At 39.2% G+C, this 14,693-nt stretch overlaps 1 protein-coding gene and 1 long non-coding RNA gene across 2 annotated transcripts in view; both read left to right on the top strand.

Annotated features, from left to right (window-relative positions):
- PIEZO2 (piezo type mechanosensitive ion channel component 2) overlaps positions 1–14,693 on the top strand; it is a 444,879-nt gene that overhangs the window by 4,676 nt on the left and 425,510 nt on the right. The gene's annotated exons all lie outside the window — the stretch shown is intronic.
- LOC115278111 lies at positions 803–4,006 on the top strand. The gene is made up of 2 exons (XR_003902700.1): positions 803–845; positions 3,955–4,006. It is a non-coding gene; the product is annotated as an uncharacterized LOC115278111 (long non-coding RNA).

The following is a 14,693-nucleotide window of genomic DNA, read 5'->3' as shown; positions in this document are numbered from 1 at the left end:
CCCACTGGCCCGCTCGCCTTGCTCCCGGAAAGCCTGGTTGGCCCAGGTGATCCTCGACCGCCTTCCCCTTCCCGCCCTTGCTTCTGAATTCCCGTGGGTCTTACTGGCTCCCAGAAGGGAGGCTAACCTGTGCGCCTGTGGGGGCGGGGGGCGGTGGTGGCCCCTAGCTCGGTCTGAGCCTGTTCCTTACCCCAACCTCTGGGAAAGCCGACCCACGGGAAGGCTAAGGACGCACAGGGACCTGGGACCTCATCCCCTGCCTGCCAGAGAGCAAGAGCTCCTTGGGAGGACCTGAGGCTGATTCCCTAAGGACCCCTTCGCCCCTTGGCTGCTGCTTAGGGGAGACACCACCTGCCAGGGACTAGATGCCTTCTAATCATTGCACTTGCCGGGACAAAAGGGGGCTGGGGAGGTGTCACCTGATGTGGGCATTCAATTCTAAACAAGAAGTGGATCTTTTCAAGGTTATTGTTAGGGTTTCAGGTCTGCCTACTCCCAAGGTGCTACTAAATCAAATAGTCAGGTTTCCCTCATATCCTGGTCACGGAGAGTGCAATGATCTGTTTGCCATTAGAATCGATTTTTACATTTTAGACATCTATTTTTGTTCTGGGCAAGGCAGCCTTCAAAGCCAGGCCTTTGCAGAAGCTTGTGTAGTTTTTTTTTTTTTAATTCTCTAACATTGATGTTGAAAATTTTCTACACAGATATGTTGTAGGCTTTTTGTCTAATGATAGATGTTAAAATTAACTGCCAATGTGTTTAAACTGATCCTTGAGGGTTTTCTTTTTTCCTGTAGAAAGAAGTTTACAGAGAAGTGATAAGTGAAATCAGACCTCTTTTATGTAGGTATCATGTGGCTCTTGGGCATTAAAAGCAAGACAAAAACTATAATTTACTATAAAATAATATAAATGTTGCTTACCTTCCAAAATGAACATCCAGTGATAGATTTTCCCACATCAATAAAAACGGAACATTTTAAAGATTTCCAAAATTATTTACATTGCTTGAGTAGACATTCTGATCTTTTTAAAAAAGTAATGCATGGGGAGGGGCTGCCTGGGTGGCTCAGTCAGTTAAGCATCTGACTTCAGCCCAGGTCATGATCTCGTGGTCAGTTGAGTTTGAGCCCCAAGTCTTCATAGGGCTCTGTGCTAACAGCTCAGAGCCTGGAGCCTGCTTCAGAGTCTGTGTCTCCCTCTCTCTCCGTCCTTCCTCTACTCATGCTCTCTTTCTGTCTCTCAAAAATGAATAAATGTTAAAAAATTTTTTAAAAATTACACATGGAGAAAACAGACAAAACCTTCCATAATGGTATGAAATCATTAATATAATAATATCTGGCCATTGTTGAATACTTTAGAAATATATTTACACTTCTTTTAACATGATTGTACTATCCCACCCATCTTTATATAATTTGAGTCTATTCCTGGGTCAGAAGTGGATTTGTACATTTTAATTCACTTGCATCTGACCCATTAGTCCATTTTCCCTAGTGTCGCTTGGAGTTTCCTAATGTCTTGCTTACAAGAGCCCCCAACTTAACCATGGTCAGGGCAGAGGAGGGAAGCCTGGCTTGGATAGAACCGATTGGTCCAAGAGCCGAAGAGCCACAGTGGCCTCATACCTTATGCTTCCCCTAAATGAAGTGGACCAGAGCTTAGGACAGAACAGAGCACAACAGGGGACTATATAGCACATAAAAAGAATCAACCATCCAACTAGTGCTCTGAGGAAAAAAAAAAATCACACTTGGGTAATTGTGCAAATCCCGGAATAATTTCTAAAATTCCCTTTAGAGATAGTTGAATAAACATTAGAGCCAAAACACTTTTGAAATACGTATAGGTAGGCTATCTAAATATAATTATTTTCTCTATGGTATCCTATATTTCTCCCTGTGTGGCACATGCCATGTTGAAGTCACACTTACACACACTCCAAGAATTCTAGGTAATGCGTGGTCAGAGGTCTCCCCTTTGCTGCTGCTGTAACTCTTGGTGGTGGGAGGTTTGGGCTGCTGAAGGATGCATTCACAGTGTTTAATGTGACTTTCTTTCCCCTTTACACCCTCTCAGCCTTATCTAGGTAGATGGTATAATCACTTTCAGAAAGGAGAAAAGTAAATAGTGGAAAGGGTTGGAAATACATAGTTTAATTCTAAAAGAAAATATTTTGCAAACACAAGTGGACATGGTCATTTTGTAACAGGAGTCGTGGAAGCTGGAACTGTGTTGAGCCTGTGGTTTGTCAGTGTCTACATTGCGTTACAGGCAGTAATGCTTGTTTGTAAGGATGAGCGGGATGCTTTGGACTTCACCTTTGGGGGTGGAGGAGTTGTGACTTGGCAGTTTCAAAGATCTCTTCACATTTCATTCACATTTCAGCTCTGCCCTTTTCTGTATGATCATAGAATTGGGTTGGTTGTTTTTTTTTTTTTTTTTGGCTTGTTTCTTTTTTCTTTCTGTAAAAGGAGGTTATTCATGCCTTCTTCATTGGGTAGTTGTGAGATAGTGGGCACCGCACACCTTGAGTGTGCCTGGTGCTCTGCAGGTGCTCAACATGGGGGGTATTATGATTGCATTTATGTAGATGAGCAGAAGAGCAGGGGTGCTTGAGGAATGTCTTAGTAGAATATAAAACAACCAGGTAGTGCCATGGATAGAAGGATACTGACATGACTGGTGAGATTCATCAGAAAGCAGTTCTGTACCTTTCTACAGCCAAATGACTCAAGTGAAAGTTGGTGTGTGTGTTGCGGTGTGTGTGTTTTTAATTATCAGGAGTTTTCACACCAGTTTTACTCATTCTACATATGCACAATTGCATTCTTCTGGTTAAATATGTTCTCCCTAGAATTATGCTGACAGCCTACTTTTGGCTTTCTGATGCTACGCTACCATCTTCGTTGTCCTTATCAAATATGATTTTATTTCCTCTTTTTATATGGGCATTTTCCTTTTACATCCTATGCTACTTTAATTGTATATGAAGTTGAATAGTAATGGCATATCATGTTGTAACTTTGACCATAAATATTCAGGAGAACTTAGAATAGTGTAGGCATACCTGGATATTTAAGAGCAATTGATTAAGAACTATATGATGACACAATGTATATAATGTAAAACATTAAATTTTGTAAAATTTGTAGATTTAAACAGTTGTTTTGAAGATCTGGAATCAAGTATACAAAATAAAACAATTGTTCCATTGAATGGAGGCTAAGCACAAGGCTGCTTTGGAAAACAAAGTGCTTTAAAGTATTTGGCTGTAAAAGATAAGAGTAAATGAAGCTTATCATATTCACCAGACCCTCCACTTGGGCTTTCAGACCCATCAGGACATGGCATCTAAGTATCTGTGGAGAGAGCACATCAGACCTTTTTAACAATTTCATGATTGTGAATTTTCCCATAAATATCTAACAGGCATAGAGCATTTAGCTAAATCATTTTTAAAACTTAAGAGTGATAATATAAATGTTTGCATTTTTTCCTACTTATTGGTAGGTTTTTAAAAACTATAATAGTAATTTAAACTACATTTCAAGTTTTCTTCAGCATATACATTTTTTGTTGTCATAGTTTTATCATACTGGAATGGTAAAGTTTTCTGATTGCTATTTTTGAATTCCCCATTTGAGATGTACTGGTAGGAACAATTCTACATTCAACTAGGATATTGTAGATGGGCATATATAAACTTTTTGCTATGTGAATTTCAAATTTTTGATATATTTTATTAAAAAAAGAATAGATCTGCTGTATTTATGTGGTTAGTTCTGGGTGAAGGTGTTGCTAAGACTTTATCTAGTCTTTCTTTTTATTTTTATTTTATATTTATTTTCCAGTTTTACTCAGAAATAACTGACCAACATCCCTGTGTAAAAGTAAGGTGCATAGCATGAAGCTGTGGTTTACATGTATTGTAAAATGATCCCCACAGGAGGTTCAGCTAACATCCAGCTTCTCAACAGATGCCATGCAAACAAAAGAAAGAAGAAAAGAAGAATGGAGAAAAATTCTCCTTGTGATGAGAGAACTCTTTGTTGTATCTCATGCAGCAGGGTGGTTTTGTCCCTAGTACTTGTACATCTTATTGTTGGAAGGTTGTATGCTTTGGCCAACTTCCTCCAGTTCCCCTCCCTTTCCTCTCCACATTTTTTTTTTTTTAGATTCTACCTATAAATAAAATGATACAGTGTTTGTGTTTCTCTGTCTGACTTACTTCACTTAGCATAATGCCCTCAAGGTCCATCTGAATTGTTGCAAATGGTACAATTTCTTCATTTTTTAATGGCTGAATAATATTGCATTGTGTGTATGTGTATGTGTGTGTGTGTGTGTGTACATACATATGTATGTGTGTGTGAGTGTATATTTGTGTGTTTCCTTATCCATTCATCCATTCATGGACACTGAGGTTGTTTCCATGTTTTGGCTATTGTAAATAAAGCTGCTTTGACCATGGGGGTGCAGATAATCTTTTTGAGTTAGTGTTTTCATTATTGTTGGATATATTCTAAGGAGTGGAATTGCTGGATGATATAGTAGTTCCACTTTTAATTTTTTTGAGGACCCTTCATACTGCTTTCCGTAGTGGCTGCACCATTGGTCAACCCCACCAGCAGTCACAAGGTTCTCTTTTTTTCACATCCACACTGCTATTTGTTGTCTTGTGTCTTTTTGTTGATGCCATTCTAACAGGCATGAGGTGATATCTCACTGTAGTTTTAATGTGCATTTCCCTAATGATTAGTGATGTTGAGCATCTTTTCAGGTGCCTGTTGGCTTCTGTATATCCTTTTAAAAAAGATGTCTATCTGGGTCCTTGGCCCACTTTTAATTGGGTTATTTGGTCTTTTGCTATTGACTTGAAGGGGTTCTTTATCAGATACATGGTTTGCAAATATTTTTCCCATTGCATAAACTGTCTTCACTTTGTTTTCTTTCCCCCATATGCAGAAGGTTTTTAATTTGATGTAGTCCAGGTGTCTATTTTTGATTTTGTTCCTTATGCTTTAGGTGTCATATCCAAAAATTCATTTCCAAAATTCATGTGAAGGAGCTCTGTTCTTATGTTTTCTTCTAGAAGTTTTGTGGCTTCAGGTCTTGGGTTTTAGTCTTTAATCATTTTAAATTAATTTCTGTGAGTGGTATTAGATATGGGTTCAGTTTCATTCTTATGATGTGGCTATCCAGTTTGTCCAGCTTTTCTAGAACCATTTGTGGAAGGGATGTATTTTCTCCACGGAGTATTCTTGGCTCCCTTGTGAAATATTAGTTGACTGTAGGTGTTTTGGATTCTATCTGGGTTCTTGATTCTGTTCCATTCATTTATTTGTCTGTTTTTATGTTAATACAATGCCATTTTGATGACAACAGTTTTGTAGTACAACTTGAAATCAGGAAGTATGATGCCTCCTGCTTTGTTCTTCTTTCTCAGGATTTCTTTGGCTATTCAGGGTCTTTAGTGGTTCTATATAAAGTTTAGGAGTGTTTTATATACTTGTATTAAAAAGACCATTGGAATCTTGATATTGGAATCTTGATAAAGGATTGCACTGAATCTATTCATGGCTTTTATTGGTATTTTAATAATATTAATTCTTCCAATCCATGGATGTGGGATACCATTCCATTTATTTTTGTCTTCCTTGATTTCTTTCATCAATATCTTTTAGTTTTCAGCATAAAAACCTTTCACCTCCTTAGTATTTTATTGTTAAATCTTTTCCTCAGTATTTTATTGTTTTTGATGCTATTGGAAATGGAATCAATTTCTTCTTTTTTGAGAAATTCATCATTCGTGCATTAACTACTCTCTTAAGGACTTATTTATCCTGTTACCCAAACTCAGATCGATTCTCCTTCAAGTATTTTTTTCCAGCTCTGAACGCTCCACTCTCCTCCTCCCTACTTGTTGACTTGTTTTGGTCAACACCACACTTCTTATCTTCCCCCTGCAGCCATCTCTGGTGAGCTCCATGCAAGCTTTCCCCCCTTTCCTTGACCTGCACATTTACAATGGTATTGTTGTTACCATTGACCCTTAGGTGCAGGTGCTTTACAAGCCAAGTATCTCATTCATAGATGCTCTTTTAGCTTTGTATTTGCTCTTTCATCTCAGTCAACAGAAGGATTGTGTTGGGTTCACATCCCATGTGTCCTGCAGTCTTGGAGAACATCAAATCTCCATCTTGGCATGTTGGCCTCCTTCCATCCTTGTCATGTGCTGAGCCAGGTGTGACATCCCCTGCTCAAACCCCTCAGAATCGATTCTGCAGTAGTTGGGGCTTTTATCAGGATCACTGACATTCCAGCCTCCCTTAAGTCAAACCGGGCAAACGGAGTGTTGCCATTCCACCTTCCATACAGTACAGCACTTGGTCATCATCCCAGGAACTTTGTGTTCTTCCCCTGAGAGTGAGTAGATTTTTTTCTCAAGTTGATAGATGACCCTTTCAGCCATTTTAAAGCAAGGATAATTTTATTCTTCACAAGTCCTTTTTTACATATATGTTTCTCAGGATAGTGAGGCTTTGATAAGATAAACTTTATGTCTCTCACATGATAGTCAAGATGTAGGTGATCCAAAGCTGGTTTATTAACCATTGTCTATTATGTTGCCTGGGGAAGCCACCATTGCTCTGCTACCTTGCAGGTGTTGGATTTGTTCCTCTGTTTCTAGATAGCCTGTTCCCATGTTCACGTCAAGCTGAAGGATGGAAGTAAACAGAGAAGGGACACTTCTCTTCACCCTCTAAGGACACAACCTGGAAGTTGCATGAGTCACTTACGTTCTCGTCCCATTGGCTTGAGTTTAATAATATTATTTACCCATCTAACTGCAAGGAAATCTGAGAAATTACTCTTTATTTGCGCTGGTAATGAGCTCAGCTAAAAATGGGGGAAGATGGTTCTGTTGCAGTGATAAAGAGAGAGTGAATATCAGCATACAAATATCAGTCTATGCCTCCTGTAGATGAAGGTAATTTAATATGCTTTGCAGACACTGATTTTCTTACCCAGAGTCTCTACTTTGCTTCCAGGCCTATAACTAGACTCAGGTTCCTAAAGGTGAGGTACAAAGTGTGATCCATGAGAACCCAAAAGAACTGAGTTTTCTAATTTATACAGACAGAAATTGGAGGAACATGTGTAGGAATGGGTGTTATGGGTGTGAAATAGTATAAAGAAGAAACATGAGGTTGGATCTGGCCAAATTTATTGATATGGAACCACTAAGAATAAATTCTGGAATCACTGTTATTACTCTAGAAAGTGCTATGATTGGTTGGTTATTGGTTGGTTGGAGCATGGACAAAAAAAGGTGATCTACTAAATGAAGTTGTAATGCCAGACCTGTCTTAGTATACTCTAGAGGAAGAGATCCAAAGGTGTAGGGAGATTGGAATGATATAGTGAATTTATCATGTAAGACCAGCTCACCGCCCCTTGGTCCAGAGGATATATGTTTCTCCACAACTGAGAAATAAATTTGTGAAGACACACTCAAAATTCTTGAAGAACTCTGTGGTTGTTCTTCTCTTTAGTTCAAAACTTAAAGTGGGAATTACTACCACTAATTGGGGATCCTTAAATACCATGGGGACATTTGGGTCCCAGGTACCAACTGGCCTACTTAATTGCCAAAGCCAAGATGGGTGTGGTTATCATAATAGACAGTGGAGTCAAACCAGTAATCAGAGTAGTCCAACTTGAGGAGACCTAGGCCTTTGGCGTGCTGTTCCTATGTCCCTAGAAGTGAAATTCTGACTTGATCTGTATACATGGAAGAGTTCTAGGTCAAGTGAACCAAAGTCTGACTTGAATCACCAACTCAGAGTCGTGGCCCCTCAATCAGTTGCCAGGCTTGAGCCAGTTGATAGACTTAGAACCTTGAGTGAAGGGCTTGCGAGGAACAGAATTGTCTTTGCTTAAAAGTGGCTCGAAGGGTCATCTGTCGCCTAGAGACAAGAATACAAAGTTTCTGGGCTGATGGCCAAGCACTGTACTGGAAGTGGAATGGCGACAGTGGTTTGCCTGATTTGACTGAGGTGAGGCTGGAATGTACTTGTGCTGAGAAAAGCCCTAAGTACTCTCCACTCAGGGTAGCAGACTAGGTCCCCTTGATGAAGGAGCCTCTACACTGCCAACTACACTTGCATTTCACTTTCTCCACCCTATTTCTTTGGGTGGTTAGTATCTTGATTTAAAGTGTAATTACTTGTGGAAAGACCAGATGACTATTTTGTCATCCACGTGTTAGTATAAGTTCAAATAGCTTATATTCTCTTTTTCACCTAGTTGAGATGAATGGACATTTTAATGAATGGGCAGGTGTAGTTGTTAAATTTTGGATGTAGCAATGGTCTAGATGCTAAGGATCACTTTTTTTAAGCAGCCATAATACCAAAGGTCATTTAGGGGCTTACCAAAAAGTATGCCAATATCAAATGCAGCACATTTTTCCTAGGGCTAGCTCTACACAAAGGAAACAGAGCACAAAAATCCTTCCTCTCCTTCTTCTTTCATTTGTATTATATGGTTCCAGACATATAATTCAGACATTGTGATTAAGTACAGCTCTAAAGTCTAGTTGTTTAGGTACAGATCTTGGCCTGCCGTACTAGCTGTGTGACCTTAATAAAATTGTTTAACCTTTCTGTTCTTCAATTATTTCATCTATAAAATGAGTTGATACTAATAGTACTTAGCTCAGAGGATTGTTGCAAGGCTTAGATGGCAGTGCTTATAATGTGCTTGGTGCAGTGCCTGCCACATAGTAAATATTCAGCTTATATCTGATGATTAGTTCCAGAGTCAGAAATTAGGCAGTGCTATTAGTCAAAGGCTAATTTGAGGACCTACTCATCAGAAACAACATACTTTCAGTGGGCAGATGGTTTGGAGTTCTAGTCAACTTCCAAGGATGCTTTGGAATGAGACCTGTTGTAAATTGAAAACTGTCTGTCTTGGGCACCTGGGTGGCTCAGCGGGTTAAGCGTCTGACTTTGGCTCAGGTCATGATCTTGCTGTTTGTGGGTTTGAGCCCTGCATCGGGCTCTGTGCTGACAGCTAGCTCAGAGCCTGGAGCCTGCTTCAGATTCTGTGTCTCCCTCTCTCTCTGGCCCTCCCCTGCTCACACTATGTCTCTCAAAAATAAACATTAAGAAACAACAACTGTCTGTCTGGACCCCCTGCTGCCCCCATCATATATGCTGGAAGCCTCTGCACCATTCCTTATTGTTACTCTTGGAGCAGTGTGACATCCGTGTCATCTCCTTCCTTCTTTAATTCTCCTTTTCAAGCAGAATGGATTGTTTCCTCTGTGTTCACCTAGAACTTGGTTCGTATTATCACAGAGTTTTGTACTTAGTCATGTGACTGCTGTCTTCCCCCCCATGTGTCTGCAATTTCAGAGACCCCGCACAGTCCTTCTAGATCTCCTCAGTACTCATTTACATGTAGTAGATATTAAAAAATATGTATCTTTTTTGAATTATAGATTTCATTGGCTGCAGAACTGTGTCCAGTCATTATACTTCATCTGTCTAGCAAGAATTATGCCATCCAGTGAATACTGAAGAAATAGTTGCCAATTGAATAATTAAGGAATTCATAGGCTTTAAACATTTTCCCTTGAACGTCTCAGAAGTTGGAAAATTTAGTCAGGTCTAGCATCTTATAGCTATTGGTTTTTACGTATTTGGATATAATATTCCTAACAGTCTAATTTACATGCACCACGACTTTCCAACTATGAATTTTATCAACATGTGGATGAATAAATTTTACTTGCTTTGCAGAGAAGAGGGAAGGAAAAACACATTTGACAGTGGTAAAGCTTGACCGGAGCATCATCCTTGAGGTGCATATTATTTTTTAAAATGTTTTCAGCTCTCCTGGAACCACACAAATCGATCTGTTTTCTGTAGTGGCCAAATCCACTAGGTCAGCAGTTCTGGCCACAGGTACAGGAAGGCAGAAGCGTATAGAACCTTAACAAGCTGGTAATTTTGAAGCAGAGGTCCATGGGCATGAATTTTAGATCTGTTCCTGCTCCTGCCATTTCTTTGCTCCCTCCGTATTCCCCATACGGTACCTGTCTCCAGCGTTCCTCTTTGGCATCCCGTCAGGACATGTGCCCCTGCCAGAGTATCTAGGCTGCGAGAATTCTGGAAAGGGCCCTGGTCTGAAACTCTAACAAAAAGTCTCAACCCTATTAATAATGAGCTTCGTGATTTTGCCAAGTCACAGAAACTCTCTATTCCTCAATTAGTATGAGGTGTTCGAGATTGAGAAATATTTTCATAGATTCTAATAGTAATATTTCTGCACATAATTCTTCTCAATATTAGGAGATATGACTGTAAAGCTTTGCTTTTAAGCAGCACACCAGAATTTTCATATTCAAAGGTATTACTCTTATGACACTGATCTGTTATCTGTTCCAGTGCTCAGATTTGCATATTAGATCTAGTCCCTACATTTACATGTTAAATGTCATGCTGGTCTACCACAGAGGGAGCAGCGTGCTAGTCAAACAAATTCTGTTAGAGCATCTTTGCAACACGAACCCCACTACAATCATATTTCATAAAGTTGAATATGCATATGATGCAATTTTCTTAAAAAGAACATATTTGAAATTGTGATTTGAATAGTCGTTGGTGACTTTGTTTCTTTCATTTTTTTAATTAATCTTCTGATTTCCACAGATTATTTTGCCCTTCTCCCATTATACATTTCCCAGAATGCACTCAAACAGTAACCCAAGACCAGTTCATAATGTGCCCATTCCTTCCTATCTTAAAATAGCATTGGCTTTTGCTTACTCCAATGTCAAAGAAAACTCATGGAGGGTTTTTTAGTTTTTTGGTTTTTTTTTTTCTGATTCACCTCTATCACTTTTGACTTTATTGCTTTCTAGGTTTCTTTTTTGGCAATTGCCCAAGAGGAGTTTGATGATTTTTTAAAATCTTATTTTTAAGATTTCAAAATATTACCTTTTAGATCTTCCTGCCAGTATATTCCTGGCTCAATTAATGGCACTTGATTTCAATTCTCAATGAGAACATAAGGAAAGATTTTTTTTAAGTCACCCATTTTCTTTTTTCTCCTCAAAAATTAAAACATGAGGGACAAGTATAAGAGAGGCTTACAGGTGATCCATGATGGGTAGCTCACCCGTGCTGGCCCCAGGCTCTAGTCCTCTCTAGATGGGTGTGTGACCCCTGCCACATGCAGTCGGAGAGGGCTGGGCTCCTAGGACTCCTGTTTCTGCACTGGCAGTAAGCTATTAGGTATTCGGCAAAGGCTTTTGTCATGGTTGCATTCATTTCTTGTGTGTTTATTTCTAGCCAAACTAATTAAATTGCAGTTCCTTCACGAATATGCTCATCATTGAGCACCGCAGCTCTTGTCTTCTTGATATTGTTCCTCCATGAGTCCAGAGCAAACATGTTTTCTTTTGTTTTCAACATTTTTCTCTAGGGTGTCCTAGATATCTGTGACTTTTCAGCCCTAGGTTTGTTGTCAGTATTCAATAGTCTCTCATGGTCGTCCCTCAGCAAGTAGAGTTTTAAAGTTTATAGTCTCTCAGAGGCACAGGGTTTCCACTTAGAGCTACTCCTAGGCAAAACTGGAACATGCCTGAACAAGCTCCTTGCCTTCCCACTGAGCTTTCCTGCCTTCAGTGGTAACTGCTTCTCTTCCCTCTCCTTCCTGCATGGGCTACCAGGACTTTTCCAGCAAGCTGGCAGGTGAGGGAAGAACATGGGCTCTGGGGTTAATCAGACAAGGTTTTAAACATTTGCCTAACTCCTCATTAGTGGTAAGATGAAAATGAATTGAAGTTGTCTAGCTTCTCTGAGCCTGAGTTTCCCAGCCTGAAGAATTGAGAAATTCCATGTATTTAAAAATAATAGCAAGAAAACAAAAGGATATAAGTCAGGTGCCTAGCACAGTGCTGACAAATGAAGGGCTAACCGAATTTTCTCATTAATGTTTCTTTTACTTTCTCTTCCTTGTGCCTGAAGTCTCTGTCTTCTGAACACTGTACCCTGAATGTGGCGTTGGCTCCTCTGGTTCAGAGCCTGGTGGATTGGTAAGGCATCAAGGGAATGTGGTTGCCTCCCAGGGGCACCCGGTGTCAACTAGACAAAATGCTGTTGCCAAAAAGAGGGCAATTTTGAGGAAGGGAATTCAGTGACTAATGAGGGTAAATGAAGACCATTTCTTTTGCCAACCATGGTGGTAAAGTGAGTTTTCTGTGGAGCTCATGATGACTTAAATTCAGTTATAATTCTCTTTTTTTATAATAGTTTATTGTCAAATTGTTTTCCATATAACACCCAGTGCTTCTCCCCACAAGTGCCCCCCTCCATGACCATCACCCCCTTCCCCCCGCCCCTCCCTTTTCAGCCCTAGGTTTGTTGTCAGTATTCAATAGTCTCTCATGATTTGTGTCCCTCTCTCGCACCAACTCTTTCCCCCTTTCTCTCCCAATGGTCCTCTGTTTGGTTTCTCCTGTTAGACCTATGAGTGCAAACATAATTCTTTACAGTGGCCACTTAGTAAAATATGCAAAGGGTAGGAACTCCGGTGGGTCTATCTTAAATGATGGTAGATATGGATGAAGATTATCCAACAGTGATGTGTCTCAGATTTGCTGTGTTAAGGCAGTGGTGATATATATACTAAATAAAACTTATTTTCAACTCATAAAATATCAGGGCCATATAATACTTGAGTTGTATTTCTTGATTTTTTAATTGTTATTTCAGACACTGAACTTCATAGCCATAAAATGTCTTATATTTTAAGTTTTGGATGCCTTATTTTCCCTAATTGTAATTCTTCTGATATTCAGAGTTATTGAACATATTCCCATTTGGGGTTTACATGTTAACAGGTAATTTTATGAAAATCTGAATGGAGTTAAATAATTTCCTTTGCCTTTATAGCCTGGTTCCAGTTGAGTATGTATGTTGGGTGTCAAATTAATCTCCCAAGAATATTAAAAAAAATTCTTTAAATTCATTTACTCTTAGAGAGAGAGAAACAGAAAGAAAGTGAGTGAGGGAGGGGCAGAGAGAGAGTAAGAGAGAAAATCAATCCCAGCATGCTCTGTCCTGTCAGCCCGATGTGGGGCTCCATCTCACAAACTGTGAGAAAATGACCTGAGCAGAATGCTTAACCAACTGAGTCATCCAGATGCCCCGTAAGAGTATTTTTTTAAAGGATTCCTTTAAGAATGGCTTATTTAGTTGGGTATTTATTAATTATGGTTTTCTGATTTAAGCATTTGTTAACAATTATTTAGAAATGAATGATTTTATCATAATTATTAGGTGAGTCGAATATTGAGAATTCTATTAATAGTATCAAAGACTATCATGTTTTGCACAATTAAAAAAAACTTCAAAGATATAATACAAATGTGATTCTCTGAGCTTAGCTATCATATGGAAATTAATAATTTTTGTAATAAGGAAAAGACATTAAGCAGAGTAAATATTTTTCAGTGTTAAATTAATTACTTAATTTTATTTAATCTTATGTTCTGATGATATTTTAAATACCATCAAGATGTCAAGAATTTTAATAACATTAGAACCTCTGCTAAAAAGACATTTGCATTATGTGTTACGTGGATTTCTAGTCTGTGAGGGCAGTCGGCTATGCTATTTTAGCTCAGCTCAGTCAGACTGAGTCATGTGACATTTCAATACAATTGACCCAAAGTTTGAAACTACATTTGCATTTCCATGAGGTACCTTATGCAACCTTATTGGGAATTCCAGGGTGGAGCTTATAGGCGCACTACAATTGGAGGATTCTGTTAACTTTAGGAAGAGATGCTAAGTGGCCATAAGCCTCCTCACAGATCTCCTGTGATGTATTAATGTGTATCAATGTGTGTGTCAATGGAAAGATACCTGTCAGAATGGATAAAATCAACAACCTAAGAAACAACAGGTGGGAATGCAAACTTGTCTAGCCACTGCGGAAAGCCGTATGGAGGCGTCTCAAAAAGTTAAAAAATATGATCCAGCAATCACACTGGCAGGTATTTACTCAAAGAATATAAGAATACTAATTGAAAAGCATATATGCACTCCTATGTTCATAACAGCATTATTGACAATAGCCCAGGTATGGAAGCAGCCCAAGTGCCCATCTACCGATGACTGGGTGAAGAAGATGTTACACACACACACACACACACACACACAGAGGAATATTACTCAGCCATAAACAGAATGCACTCTTGCCATTTGCAATGACATGGATGAAGCTAGAAAGTTTTATGCTAAGTGAAATAAATCAGAGAAAGACAAATACCATAAGATTTCATTCATAAGTAGAATTTAAGAAACAAAACAAACAGGGCACCTGAGTGACTCAGTCAGTTAAGTGTCTGACTTTGGCTCAGGTCATGGTCTCACAGCTTGTGAGTTCAGGCCCCACATCAGGCTCTGTGCTGACAGCTCAGAGCCTAGAGCCGGCTTCAGATTCTGTGTCTTCCTCTCCCTCTGCCCCTCCTCTGCTCATGTTCTGTCTGTCTCTCTGTCTGTCTGTCTCTCTGAAAAATGTATAAACATTAAAAAAAAAAAAAAACAAGCAAAGGGAAAAAAATAGAGACAAACCAAGAAACAGATTCTTAATTGTAGAGAA

This window comes from Suricata suricatta, chromosome 14 (assembly GCF_006229205.1).
Source record: "Suricata suricatta isolate VVHF042 chromosome 14, meerkat_22Aug2017_6uvM2_HiC, whole genome shotgun sequence".
Classification (NCBI taxonomy): domain Eukaryota; kingdom Metazoa; phylum Chordata; class Mammalia; order Carnivora; family Herpestidae; genus Suricata; species Suricata suricatta.
This window is presented reverse-complemented; position numbering and strand designations above follow the sequence as displayed.